Source organism: Panthera onca, chromosome A2, assembly GCF_046562875.1.
Source record: "Panthera onca isolate mPanOnc1 chromosome A2, mPanOnc1 haplotype 2, whole genome shotgun sequence".
Taxonomy (NCBI): Eukaryota; Metazoa; Chordata; class Mammalia; order Carnivora; family Felidae; genus Panthera; species Panthera onca.
In genome coordinates this window covers 69,321,802-69,336,909 of record NC_138340.1, presented here as the reverse complement: position 1 = coordinate 69,336,909, position 15,108 = coordinate 69,321,802, and the positions used below count along the sequence as shown (strand labels likewise).

The following is a 15,108-nucleotide window of genomic DNA, read 5'->3' as shown; positions in this document are numbered from 1 at the left end:
GATTGTGACCTGAGTCATAACCAGGAGTCGGACATTCAACCAAGTCAGGTGACCCCAAGATTTTATTTAAATTCGTTAATTAATATATAATGTAACATTGGTTTCAGGATTAGAATTTAGTGATTCCTTAATGCCCATCACCCCTATAGCCCATATCCCCATCCACCTCCCTTCCAGCAACCCTCAGTTTGTCCTGTACAGTTAAGAGTATCTTATGGTTTGCCTCCTCTCTGTTTTTAAAGCAGAGATGGGGTCTTCTGTCCATTTCTTAATTGGATTATTTGTTCTTTGGATGTAGAATTTGATAAGTTCTTTATTGATTTTGGATACCAAGCCTTTATCAGATATGTCACTTGCAAATATCTTCTCCCATTCCTTAGGATGTCTTTTAATTTTGTTGATTATTTGTCTTGCTGTGCAGAAGCTTTTTATCTTGATGAGGTCCCAGTAGTTCGTTTTTATTCCTCTAGCTTCCGTCAACATGTCGAGTAAGAAGTTGTTCCAGCTGAGGTCAGAGAGTTTGCTGCCTATATTCTCCTCTGGGGTTTTGATAATTTCCTGTCTCACATTTAGGTCTTCCATCCATTTTGAATTTATTTTTGTGTATGGTGTAAGATAATGGCCAGTTTCATTCTTTTGCATGTTGTTCTCCAGTTTCCCAAAACCATTTGTTGGAGAGGCTGTCTTTTTTTCCACTGGATATTCTTTCCTGCCTTATCCAAGATTAGTTAACCATATAGTTGTGGGTCAATTTATGGGTTTTCTATTCTGTTCTACCAATCTATGTGTCTGAGTTTGTACCAGTACCATACTGTCTTGGTGACTACAGCTTTGTAACATAGCTTGAAGTCTGGAATCATGATGCCTCCAGCTTTGGTTTTCTTTTTGAGGATTGCTTTGGCTATTCAGGGTCTTTGGGGGTTTCATACAAATTGTAGGATTGTTTGTTTTAGCTCTGTGAAAAATGTTGGTAATATTTTGATAAAGATTGCATTGAATGTGTAAATTGTTTTGGGTAGTATCAACATTTTAGCACTGTTTGTTCTTCTAATCCATTGGCATGGAATTTTGTTTCCCATTTCTTTGTATCCTTTTCAATTTCTTTCATCAGTGTTTTATAGTTTTCAGAGTACAGATATTTTACCTCTTTGGTTAGGCTTATTCCTAGGAATCTTATTGTGCAATTGTAAATGGGATCAATTCTTGATTTCTTTTTCTGCTGCTTTATAATTGGTGTATAGAAATGCAACAGATTTCTGTACATTGATTTGATATCCTACACCTTTCATGAATTCATGTATTGGTTCTAGCAATTTTTTGATGGAGTCTTTTTGGTTTTCTACAAAGAATATCATATTGTCTGCAAACAGTGAATGTTTGAGTTCTGTCTTGCCAATTTGGATGACTTTTATTTCTTTATGTTGTCTGATTGCTGAGGCTAATACTTCCAGTACTATGTTAAATAGCAATGATGAGAGTGGACATCCCTGTGTTTTTCCTAATTGTAGAGGAAAAACTTAGTGTTTCTCCATCGAGGATGATATTAGCTGTGCGTCTTTCATATACGGCTTTTATGATGTTGAGGCAAATTATATCAATCCTTACTTTGTTGAGGGTTTTTATCAAGAATAAATGCTGTACTTTGTCAAATGCTTTTTTGCATTTATGGAGAGGATCATATGGTTCTTTTCCTTTCTTTTATTAATGCCATATATCATGTTGATTGATTGTGAATAATGTACCACATCTGCAGACCAGGGATAAATCCCACTTAAATCATGGTGAATAATTCTTTATTGTACTGTTGGATTTGATTTGCTAGTATCTTGTTGAGAATTTTTGCATTGATGTTCATCAGGGATATTGGCATGTAATTGTGCTTTTTAGTGGGGTCTTCATCCTGTTTTGGAATTAAGGTAATGTTGGCTTCAGGGGCGCCTGGGTGGCTCAGTCGGTTAAGTGGCCAACTTCAGCTCAGGTCCGTGAGTTCGAGCCCCGCGTTGGGCTCTGTGCTCACAGCTCAGAGCCTGGAGCCTGTTTCAGATTCTGTGTCTCCCTCTCTCTGACCCTCCCCCGTTCATGCTCTGTCTCTCTCTGTCTCAAAAATAAATAAACGTTAAAAAAAATTAAAAAAAAAGGTAATGTTGGCTTCATAGAATGAGTTTGGAATTTTCCTTCCATTTCTGTTATATATATATATATATATATATATATATATATATATACACACACACACACACACACATATATTGTATATGTTAAATATATGTGTTATATTCAACACGTATATATATGTATATATACACGTATATATATACATATATACATATATGTATACGTGTGTGTGTGTGTGTATATATATATATATATATATATGTATATATATATATATATATAACAGTTTGAGAAGAATAAGTATTAACTGTTTCTTAAATGTCTGGTAGAATTCCCCTGGGAAGCCATCTGGCCCTGGACTTCTGTTCACTGGGAGATTTTTGATGACTAATTCAATTTCTTTGTGTTTATGAGTCTGTTCAAATATTCTATTTCTTCCTGTTTCAGTTTTGGTAATGTGTATGTTTCTAGGAATTTATCCATTTCTTCCAGATTTCCCAGTTTTTTGGCATATAATTTTTCATAATATTCTCCTATAATTGATTGTATTTCTGTGGTATTGGTTGTGATCTTTCATTCGTGATTTTATTTATTTGGATCCTTTCTCTTTTTGAGAAGTCTGGCTACAGGTTTATCAATTTTATTAATTCTTTCAAAGAATCAGTTCTTATTTTCATTGATCTGTTCTTCTGTGGGTATTTTTGTTTGTTTCTATATCATTTATTTATTCCCTAATCTTTATTATTTCCCTTCTTCTGCATTTTAGGCTTTATTTGGTGTTCCTTTTCTAGGTCCTTTAGGTGTAAGATTAGATTGCATATTTGAGATACTTCTTGCTTCTCAAGGTAGGCCTGAATTAATGTATTTTCCTCTTATTTGGACTGTCATGTTTTCATTTTCATTTGCTTCCATGTATTTTTTTTTTAATTTCCTGGCTAACCCATTCATTCTTTAGTAGGATGTTCTTTAATCTCCATGTATTTGTGGTCTTTTCAAAAATGTTTAATGTTTTTTTAATGTTTATTTAATTTTGAGAGAGAGAGAGAGTGAGTGAGTGAGCGAGCAGAAGTGGAGGAGGGGCAGAGAGAGAGAGAGATACAGAATCTAAAGCAGGCTCCAGGCTCTGAGCTGTCAGCACAGAGCCTGACGCGGGGCTTGAACCCATGTACTGTGAGATCATGACCTGAGCCGAAGTTGGACACTCAACTGACTGAGCCACCCACGTGCCCCTCAAATTTTTTTTCTTGTGGTTTACTTCAAGTTTCATAGCACTGTGGTCTGATAATATGCATGGTATGATTTCAATCTTTTTGTTTCTGTTGAGGGCTGATTTGTGACCCAGAATGTGATCTATTCTGGAAAATGTTCCATGAACACTAAAAACACATCTCATCCTGCTGCTCTAGGATGAGATGCTCTGAATATATTTGTTAAGTCCATCTGGTCTAGTGTGTCATTGAAGGCTATTGTTTCCTTGTTGATTTTCTGCTTAGATGATCTGTCCATTGATGCAAGTGGGGTGTTAAAGTCCCATACTATTATTTTATTATTATCAATGAGTTTCTTCACATTTGTGGTTGATTTACATGTTTGGGTACCTTCAATTTGGGGCATATTTATAATTGTTAGATTTTCTTCATGGATAGACCACTTAATTATGATATAATACCCTTCTTCAACTCTTGTTACAGTCTTTGTTTTAAAATCTAGCTTGTGTGATAAAAGTATGGCTATTCTGGCTTTCTTTTGGCATCCATTAGCATGATAGATGGATTTTCATCCCCTCACTTCAGTCTGCTTGTGTCTTTAGGTCTAAATGAGTCTCTTGTAGGCAGCATATAGATGGATCTTGTTTTTTTTTATCCATGCTGGCACCCTATATCTTTTGATGGGAGAATTTAGTCTATTTACATTCAGAATGATTATTGGAAGATATGAATTTAGTGCCATTGTATTACCTTTTGTGTTGGTGTTTCTGATGGTGTTTTCTGGTCCTTTCTAGTCTTTGTTGCTTTGGGTCTTTTTTTCTCTCCACTTAATGAGTCCCCCTCAAATTTTGTGGAGGGCTTGTTTAATGGTCATAAGCCCCTTTATTTGTTGTTTGTTTGGGGAACTCTTTATCTTTCCTTCTATTCTGAGTGACAGTCTTGATGGATAAAGAATTCTTGGCTACATATTTTTTCCCATTCAGCATGTTGAATACATCCTGGCACTCCTTTCTGTCCTGCCAAGTTTCTGTGGAAAGATCTGCTATAAACTTGATCTGTCTTCCCTTGTAGGTTAGGGACATTTTTTTTTCTCTTGCTGCTTTCAGGACTCTTTCCTTGTTGGTGTATTTTGTGATTTTGACTATGCTATCCCCGTGTGACCCAGAGTATCCTCAGACTATGCTGGCCATTCCTAGGTCTCTGCACTCCTTTCCTACTGGAGTACGACCACACCTGCCAGGCACTACCCTGGCAATGGCACAGACCTCAAATACTTCAGACTTTGTGCTCCACTGTTTATAAAAACTTGTGGTATTAAGCCCTTCTCCTTTTCCTACTCAGTGGTTTGGGGGGGAAAATTTTTCTTGTGCAATCCCCTGCATGTGTTTTTACTCTTTCTCTCTCTATCTTTCCTTCTTGCTCCTTTCTCCATGATCAGACAACCCGCCCCTCCACAGTGCCCATAGCAATTTTCCCCCAAATCAACTCTCTGCAACTCCTACCTTCCATCATATGGCAGTGTTTTTGTGTTTTTTGTACTTTTTTAAATCACTAGTTATGCAGTTTTTTCTCTCTGACATTGGATTGATTACTTGGGTGTTCAGAATTATTTGATAACATATAACTGGGCTTGAGGACCGAGGCAAGCCTAGGATCCCTGTACTCTCCTGCCATCTTAACCTCCTCCATGGCCCTGCTTCTCCTTTTGGCCTCTGATGACCTATATTCTATTTCCACACACTATCTCTTCCCCAGATATTTCTGAGATTATAGCCATCTTGTAGCTTTTACAAACAGTGCCCTTCACTTTTCCTGATTGCATCCCAAGTTATGCAAAACAGAGATGAGTGTCTTGTGCCACTCCTTTGGATATACTCCAGACAAATTTGAACAGATGTGCACAATAATTTGTAAATATAGTTTTCTCTGCTGCCTCTGGTTCAAGGGGGATCTGGGAACTGGGCTGCCATCTGCTCAAGACCATGATCACCACTGCACTGGGAAGGAAGTGGTACAAGATGAGTAAAAATGCCACAAAAACGTTCCTACCATTTAAAAGGTAGCTTTTTTCAGGATTGCACATTTTCTTGCTGGCTTTGAAACTTTGTTTTCCAGAGCTGCAGCAAAGTTTATGCAGACAACTTCTGTTTTTCTGTTTTGTTTTGTTTTGTTTGGGTTTAAAAAATTTTTTTTTTCTGTTTCTGTGGGAAGGGTGAGAGCTTAAGGTTTCCTAGACCAGCATTTTGCTGTTCTGAAAAATTTTATTATAACTAATGTTTAAACGTATGACACAGCATGTATCAAAAAAAACTTCTTGTATTTAAATGAGGTATATATAAATGAAACAGACAAAAATAAAAGGAAAACCTCTTTTTTTAATGCTACCTTATTCTCCAAGTGCTGAAAATAGGAAGAAAATATAGATCAGTGATGTTAAACTTTTCCAATATGTCACTGACAATTCTTTTTAAAAGTCATTAAAAATGAATTATTAGAAAAATAAAAAGACAAAATATAAACACTATTTTCTTAATGAGAGAAATAGATAAAAATTATTCTGTGATAGTTCTGTAGATGTTCCTAAAAGGTTCTTTCTCAATACTAATTAGTAACCTCTAGTTCTCAACCCGACCACTTTGTGTGGTCTAGGTTGATGATTATCTATCTGTCTTATGAATTAGAAAGACTCATGGGAACAAAGGAATAAATTGCTAAGGGAAAGGGTAAGGTTATTTTGACTGATATGAAAATTGTGTATACATGAAATCATCTAAAACATTGAAGACAGGGAATCATTTGGAAAAACATATTGCCCCAAATATGGTAAAAAGTTAATAACTACGTAATGATTTATAAAGAGTGCATACAAAAAGAGAAGTAAATCAGTAATATCTTAATAGCTAATTGAACAAAGACCCATACACCAATTATAAAATTAAAACTGGCAATGAAAGTGGAAAGCATGTGATTTCCTTTCAAGAGAAGAAAATATCAATCACGCTAAAGCCTGATACATTTTTTTGCTACAAAGTTATTTTTAAAATTGTCCTCATAATTTAGAAACTAGGTCAAAGGTTTATGCTGAAAGATAATTACTTGTTAGTCATAGGAGCAAAACAAGGCACGTTAAAAAAACAAACAAACAACTCTACATTTCTAAAGTGGAGTATTCAGTACGTTTTGACCGAAAGTGAGGTATGTGCCATAATGGTTAAGAGCTTGGGCTATGAAAGTGAACTATTGAGAATGATTTCCACCTTTAACAAATACTACCTGTGTAACCTTGATCAAGTTAGTCTGTGCCTCTCTTTCTCATCTGTGCAGCAGTGATAATAGTTTTATTTTATAGGCTTGTAGTGAAGATCAGGGAGTGAACACATGTCAAACTTTGCTTGGCTCAGACACAGCCCTCGGCAACTAGTAACAATGATTATTATTAAACACCTCCAATTACACATAGGACAAGCCTGCAGGGTTTGCCAAAGAGACCTGTTTAGAATCGTTCTTTACTCATTTTGACCGGAGTTTAAAAGAACTTACACCAGAGGCACACAGGATGAAGCAGGAAACATTTTTCTTGATTATGTTGTTTCATCTACATTCCTAGTTACTCATCTCTGAGCTTCATGCAACTATTACATTTCAGAACATCATGCCTCCAAGAATGCATTTTTCTATACTCTATACAGTAGGGGTCACGATGGTGACTCTTCTCACAATAGGAGTCTTAGAGCTGGCTCTGGAACCTTCTAGCCAGAAACTGGGGATCTAAGTGAAGGCACTTAGGATTGCGAACTCTGCAAAGCTGGGTACCAGACATTGGACCATGAGGCCCTGTATTCTCTCAGGAACAGTGACGCCAGTTAAAAGATCACATCAGTGTTAGAGATTTGTTAGTGGCAATTACTGTCTCCTTAATACTTTAACAATATATCCCACATTTTCAGCTGTTAACCTGTTATTGTAAGAAAAAAAACCAGTAACAATGGTAATACAATCGCAAACTGAGGGAAATTTCCAAATGTGACTTTCTTCAAACCATGCTTTCATTTTTTAAAGAACTTTTATTTTTCATTATAATTGGGTAACATACAGTGCAATTTTGGTTCCAGGTGCACAATATACTGATTCAACATTTTCATGCAACACCCAATGCTCATCAGAAGTGCACTCCATGGGACGCCTGGGTGGCTCGGTTGGTTAAGCCTCCGACTTCGGCTCAGGTCATGATCTCAGGTTCGTGGGTTCCAGGCCCGTCGGGTTCTGTGATGACAGCTCAGAGCCTGGACCCTGCTTTAGATTCTGTGTCTCCCTCTCTCTCTGCTCCTCCCCGCTCATGCTCTGTCTCTCTTTCTCTCAAAAATAAATAAACATTAATTTTTTTTAAATAAAAAAAAGTGCACTCCTTAACCCCATTACTTATTTCACCCATCCCCCCCACCCACCTCCCTTCTGTTAACCAGCAGTATGTTTTCTATTGTTAAGAGTCTGTTACTTGATTTGACTCTCTTTCTTTCTCTCTTTTTTCCCCCCCACATGCTCATTTGTTTTGTTTCTTACGTTTCACATATGAGTGAAATCATATGCTATTCATATTTCTCTGACTGACTTATTTTGGTTAGCATTATACCCTCTAGCTCCATCCACATCATTGTAAATGCAAGATTTCATTCTTTTATGAGTGAGTAATATTCATATATATATATATATATGTATATATATATATATATATATACACATACATATATCACATCCATTCATCCATTCATCTATTGATAGACATTTGGGCAGCTTCATAATTTGGCTATTGTAGACAATGCTACTATAAACATCAGGGTTCATGTATCCTTTTGAATATGTCTTTTTGTATTCTGTAGGTAAATACCCAGTAGTATGATTGCTGGGTCATGGAATGGTTCTATTTTAAACATTTTGATAAACCTCCATACTGCTTTCCACAGTGGCTGCACTAGTTTGCATTCCCATCAATAGTGCACAAGGGTTCCCTTTTCTTCACATCCCTGCCAACGCCTGTGGTTTCTTGTGTTGTTGATTTTAGCCATTCTGACGGGTGTGAGATGATGTCTCATTATAGTTTTGATTTCTATTTCCCTGGTGATGAGTGATGTTAAGCATCTTTTCATGTGTCTGTTGGCCATCTGGATGTCTTCTTTGGAGAAATGTCTGTTCATGTCTTCTTCCCATTTTTTATTGGATTATTTGTTTTGAGGTGTTGAGTTATATCCGTTCTTTATACATATTGGATAATAAACTTCTCTTGGCTATATCATTTGAAAATATCTTCTCTCATTCAGTAGGTTGCCTTTTAGTTTTGTTGATTGTTTCCTTTGCTTTGTAGAAGCTTTTTATTTTGATGTATGCCAAATAATTTATTTTTGCTTTTGTTTCCCATTCCTAAGGAGACACATCTAGAAATAAATTGCTACAGCCAGTGTCAGAGAAATTACTGCTTGTGCTCTGTTCTAGGATTTTTATGGCTTCAGGTCTCACATCTAGGTGTTTAATTCATTTTGAATTTATTTTATTTTTGTGTATGGTATAAGAAAGTGGTCCAGTTTCATTCTTCTGCATGTTGCCGTCCAGTTTTCCTGACATGATTTGTTGAAGAGACTGTCTTTTTGCCATTGGATATTCTTTCCTGCTTTGTGAAAGATTAATTAAACCACATAATTGTAGGTTAATTTCTGGATTTTCTCTTCTGTTCTATTGATTTATGTGTCTCTTTTTGTGCCAGTATCATACTGTTTTGATTACTACAGCTTTGTAATATAACTTGGAGTCTGAAATTGTGATGCTTCCTGATTTTGTTTTTCAAGTTTGCATTGGCTATTCTTGGTCTTTTGTGTTTTTATACAAATTTTAGGGTTTTTTTTTCCTAGTTCTAAACAAAATGCTGTTGGTATGTTTACAGGGATTGCATTAAATCTGTTGATTGTTTGAGTAGTATGGACAATTTTAAAGTCTTTCTTCTACCAATCATGAGCATGGAATGTCTTTCCATTTCTTTGTGTCATATTGAATTTCTTTCATAAGCATTTCATAGTTTTCAGAGTACAGATCTTTCACCTCTTTGGTTAGGTTTATTACTAGGTATCTTAATTTGAGAGGTCCAATTGTAAATGGAATTTTTTTCTTTCTGCTGTTTCACTATTGGTGTGTAAAAATGCAACAGATTTCAGTACATTGACTTTGTATCCTTTGAATTTACTGAATTCATTATCAGTTCTAGTGGTTTTGGTGGAGTCTTTCAAGTTCTCTATATATAGAATTATGTAATCTGCAAATAGTAAAGGTTTTACTTCTTAGTTACTGATTTGGATGTGTTTTGTTTCTTTTTGTTGTCTGATTGCTATGGCTAGGACTTCCAGTACTATATTAAATGAAAGTGGTGAGAGTGAACATCTTCCTCTTGTTCCTGACCTTGAGGGAAGCTCTCAGCTTTTTACCATGTGGATGATGTTAGCTTGGGTTTTTCATACAATGCCTTTATTATGCTGATGTATGTTCACTCTAAACCTACTTTCCTGAGGGTTATAATCATGAATGGATGTTGTACTTTACCAAATGTTTTTTTCTGTATTTATTGAAATTATCATATAATTTTACCCCTTCTTTTATTAATGTATGTATCACATTAATTTACTTGCAGATATTGAACCAACCTTGCAACCAGGAACAAATTTCACCTGGTTGTTGTGAATGACATTTTAAATGTATTATTGAATTTTTGCTAGTGTTTTGTTGAGGATCTTTACATCTGTGTTCATCAGAGATATTGGCCTGTAGTTCTTGTTTTTAGTGATGTCTGTATTTGGTTTTGGTATTAGGGTAATGGTGGTCTCATAGAATGAATTTGGAAGTTTTTCTTCCTTTTCTATACAGTAAAACCTTAGTTTGTGAGCATAATTCATTCTGGAAACATGCTTGTAATCCATAGCACCTGTATTTCAAAGTGAATTTTCCAATAAGAAATAATGGAAATTCAGATGGTTCATTCCACAACCCCAAAATACTCATATAAAAATGATTACAATACTGTAATATAATGCAAAACAATAAAGAAAATACAAAATATAAAGAAAATAAACAAATTAACCTGTACTTACCTTTGAAAACCTTCATGGTTGCTATGAAGGAGATAAGAGAGAGGAGGGTTATTGTGTAGGATGACTTTCTCTATCACTAACAGGATCACTGCTATATATTGGCTCAATGGAATCTTTTTTTTTTTTTTTTTTTTTTTGTGCAACTTTAACAAGGAACCTATCCAATGACCCATAATGAAGTAAAACATTCATAAGCTTTCTCTTGTGACAAAAAATACACTAGTGGCAGTTGTGGGCACCTTCCAATGTTCTGAAAACTCATTGATTTCTGCCAAACACCAATACCTGAGACCAAGCATCTGAGCATGGGAGACAATCAACCACAATCCCAGAGAGAGAGAGAGAGAGAGAGAGAGAGAGAGAGAGAAGAACCATTGGCTTAGCTGTGATCATGTGACATTTGGCGTCAGGTACTACTTGTATTGCAAGGCATTGCTTATTTATCAAGTTAAAATTTATTAGAAATGGTCACTCATCTTGTGGAACAATTGCAGAACAAGTTACTCACAATCCAAGGTCTTACCATATTTTGAAATAGGTGTTAACTCTTCTTTAAAAATTTTTTTTAAAATGTTTATTTATTTTTGAGAGAGACAGAGTGTGAACTGGGGAGGGGCAGAGAGAGACACACAATCTGAAGCAGGCTCCAGGCTCTGAGCTGTTAGCATACTTAACCAACTGAGCCACCCAGATGCCCGTCACTCTTCATTAAATGTTTGGTAGAATGTGCCTGTGAAGATCTTAACTTTTATTTGTTTCAAGCTTTTTGATTATAGACTCATTTTTTTTTTTTGCTGTTATTGGTATATTCAAATTTTCTATTTCTTTCAGTTTTGGCAGTTCATATGTTTCTAGGAATTTATCCATTTCTTCTAGGTTGTCCAATTTGTTGACATATGCTTTTTCATAATATTCTTTTATAATTGTTTGTATTTCTATGGTGTTGGTTGTGATTTCTCCTCTCTCATTTGTGATTTTATTTATTTGAGTCATTTTTTTTTTCTTGATAAGTCTGGCTAGAAGTTTATCAATTTTATTGATTTTTCCCAAGAACCAGTCTTTGGTTTCATTGATCTGTTTTATTTTTTTTTTAATATTTTTTTAGTCTCTATAGCATTGTTTTTTAAATCTGTATTATTCCCTTCCTTCTGCTGATTTTAGGTATTGTCTGTTCTTTTTCTAGCTCCTTTAGGTGTAGGTTTAGGTTGTTTGAGATTTTTCTTGCTTCATGAATTAAGCTTTATTACTATAAACTTGCCTGTTAGAATTGATTTTGCTTTATCTTAGAGGCTTTGGACACTTGTGTTTTCATTTTCATTTGTTTCCATACACACTTGAATTTCTTATTGGATTTCTTGGCTGACTCATTCATTGTTCAGTAGCACGTTATTTTACCTCCATGTATTTGTGATCTTTCCAGATATTTTCTTGTGGTTAACTTCTATTTTTATAGCATTGTGGTCAAGAAAGACGCATGGTATGTCTTCAATCTTCTTTAATTTTGTTGAGGCTTGTTTTGTGGCCTACTGTGTGATGTATTACAGAGAATATTCCATGTGAACTTGAAAAGAATGTATATTCTGCTGTGTTAGGAAGGAATGTTCAGAATATACGTGTTAAATCCATCTGGTCCAGTGTATCATTCAAAGCCATTGTTTCTGTATTGATTTTCTGTTTAGATGAGCTGTCCTTTGATGTAAGTGGGTGTTAAAGTCTCCTACTATTATTGTATTATTATTTATTAGTTCCTTTATATTTGTTATTAACTGTTTTATGTACGGGTGCTTCCATGTTGTGTGCTTAAATATTTATAATTGTTAGGTCTTCTTGTTGGATTGTCTTCTTTATCAATACATAGTGTTTTTCTTTTTTTTTTTTTTGTTACACAGTCTTTGTTTTAATATCATATTGGACAATATAAGTATTGTTACTCATAATATATATCAACTTTCTTCTGGTATCTATTTTCATGATAGATATTTCACTATCCTTTCATTTTCAATCTGTTGTGTCTTTAGGTCTAAAATTAGTCCATTGTAGGCAGCATATAGTTGGGTCTTTTTGTTAATCCATTATGTAATTCTATGTCTTTTGATTGGAGCATTTAATCCATTTACATTCAAAGTAACTATTGATATATATGTATTTATTGCCATTTTATTACTTGTTTTGTGGTTTCTTCTGAAGATTTTCTGTGATCTTTTCTTGTGTTTCTCTCTTTCGTCGTTTGCTGATTTTCTTTAGTGATATATTTGGATTTAGTTCTCTTTATTCTTTGTGTATTTATTTAATTTGTAGTTACCATTAGGTGTGTATATAATATCTTCAGTATATAGCAGTCATTTAGGTTCGAACCTATTCTTTACTCCTCCTCTCCCTAGGATTTAGGTAAATGATGTCATATTTTACATCCTTTTATTTTTGAGTTTCTTGACCAATTTTTTTTTAACAGAAATATTCATTTTGACTGTGTTTGTATTTCCTACCTTCATACTGTCACTTTTGGTGTTTTCACTCAAAATGTCTTCTTTAATATTTCTAGTTGGGACTGAGTTAGTGGTCATGAATTCCTTTAGTTTTTGTTTGGGAAACTCTCTATCTCTCATTCTTTTCTGAATGACAGCCTTTCTGGATAGAGAATTATTGGCTGGAGATTTTTCCCATTCTGCACTTTGAATATATATGACACTCCTTTCTGGCTTGGAAAGTTTCTGCTGAAAAACCTGCTGATAGCCTTATGGAGTTTCCCTTGTATGTTACTGCCTTCTTTTTGTCTTGCTGCTTTTAAAGATTTCTTCTTTTTCACTATATGTTGTCAATTACAATATGTCTTGATGTGCATCTGTCTTTGTTAACTTTGTTGAGGGCTCTCTGTGCCCCCTATAGCTGGATATCTGTTTCTTTCCCCAGATTAGGGAATTTTTCAGCTATTATTTCTTCACACAAATTTTCTGCCCCCTTTTCTCCCTCTTCTTCTTCTGGGACTCCTATATAATTAATGTTATTACAATTGATGGAGTCACTGAGTTCCCTAAGTCTATTCTCATTTTGCATAAATCATGTTTCTTTGTTCAGCTTGATTGCTTTCCATTACTTTGTCTTCTATGTCACTAATTTGTTTATCCATTTCTTCCCCTTTATTCTCTATTACATCAAATGTGTTTCTAATCTTGCTTACTACACTCTTCATCTCCAATTGGTTCTCTTTTAATGATTGTGGTAAGGGTCTCACTGATGTCTTCCACTCTTTTCTCAATTCCAGTGAGTGTCCTTATGATCATTGCTTTAAATACACCATTAGTCATGTTACTTATATCTATTTCACTTAGACCTTGAGCTGTGGCCTTGTCCTGGTTTTGTTTTTGTTTTTTTTTTTTTTTTTTTTTTTTTTTTTACATCTGCAACAATTTTCTCTGTCTTATTTTGTCTTTGTCTCTGTGCCTGTGTCTCTGAGTTAAGTCAGCTACATCTGTTCTCGAGGGTAATGGCCTTATGAAGAAGAGATCCCATAGTTCCCTGCAGTGTAGTGTCCCCTGTTCCCCAGGTCCTGGAGATTCAGAGAGTGTCTCCTAATATGTGCTGCATGTGGTTTGCTGTTTTGTCCTGGGCACTTTATGCTTCAGGCGATTCATGTGTAAAGGCTCTCTCTGCCTCTTATAGGCAGTGTTTGGTCCCTTCCTGAAATTGGTGTATTTTAACTAGTTGTGCTTGTGAAATGATACCTATAACTATGGCATCAGAACCCAGGCCTTACAAAATTCCTGGGTGGGAGATGCAGTGCGAGCTGGGGTTTGTGATGGTCTTTTAGGGGAGGTCTGCTGTGCTGAGACTTAGGCAAGCATGACTGGGAAAAGTGACTCAACTGGAACATGGGGTAGGGTGCCTTGTGTAGGCAAATTAGGTAGCAAGTCTCAGAACTGTGCTGGTTCTTACAGGTGGCTCTGTGATTTCCTTTGTCCCTTTGTTCCCAGAAGGGTCTCTCTGTGGATGTTGCTTCTCTGGGACACACTCCAAGACATACTTTGAGGTGAGCAAATAACTTCTCCACTGTGTGCCCCAGGCACTCTTCAGATCACTGTTTCCAAACCACATATGTGTGGACTCTTTGCCCTGCTTTCTCTCCAAAAGCCACCCTAATGTCTCTGGGTTCCCCCTGAGCCAAGCCTGCTGACCTGTAAAACTGTAGGATTTAAGCCCTATTCATTGCAAGAACTCATGAAATTCAGTCACCCTTGTTTTCTAAGCCAATTGCTATGGGGATTCATCTTCCCCATGTGGCTCCTTGTATGCTAGTCTGTCTCTCATCTCTCTCCACAACTGGAGCTCCCCAGCACAGCAAGCACAATCCATTTTTCTTAGAAACTGTGTCTCCACACTTCCTACATTCTTCAATGTGACCTCTTGCTACCTTCAGTTGTGGAGTTTGTTCTGCCAGTTTTCAGGTTGATTTTTGGGATATTTAAGATGTTTTGATAGTTGTTGTGCTGTATTCAAGGGACAAGTCAAGACTAGTCAAGCGTTCCAACCATGCTTTCTTAGTTGGCCTCCAAGAACATTCCCTGTGTGGAAGCTGGAGACCTTTCACAAATCCCTTTCTTCTCTTCTCACTGAACTGTGTTGCTGCCATTGGAACCTAGAAGTTCCTGACCACCCGAAAA

The 15,108-nt window shown here is 35.8% G+C and overlaps 1 pseudogene; it reads right to left on the bottom strand.

Moving 5' to 3' along the window:
• The window catches only part of LOC132676231 (KANTR integral membrane protein pseudogene), a 21,017-nt pseudogene extending 7,262 nt beyond the window's left edge, over positions 1 to 13,755 (bottom strand).
• Positions 13,756 to 15,108: the final 1,353 nt, after the last annotated feature.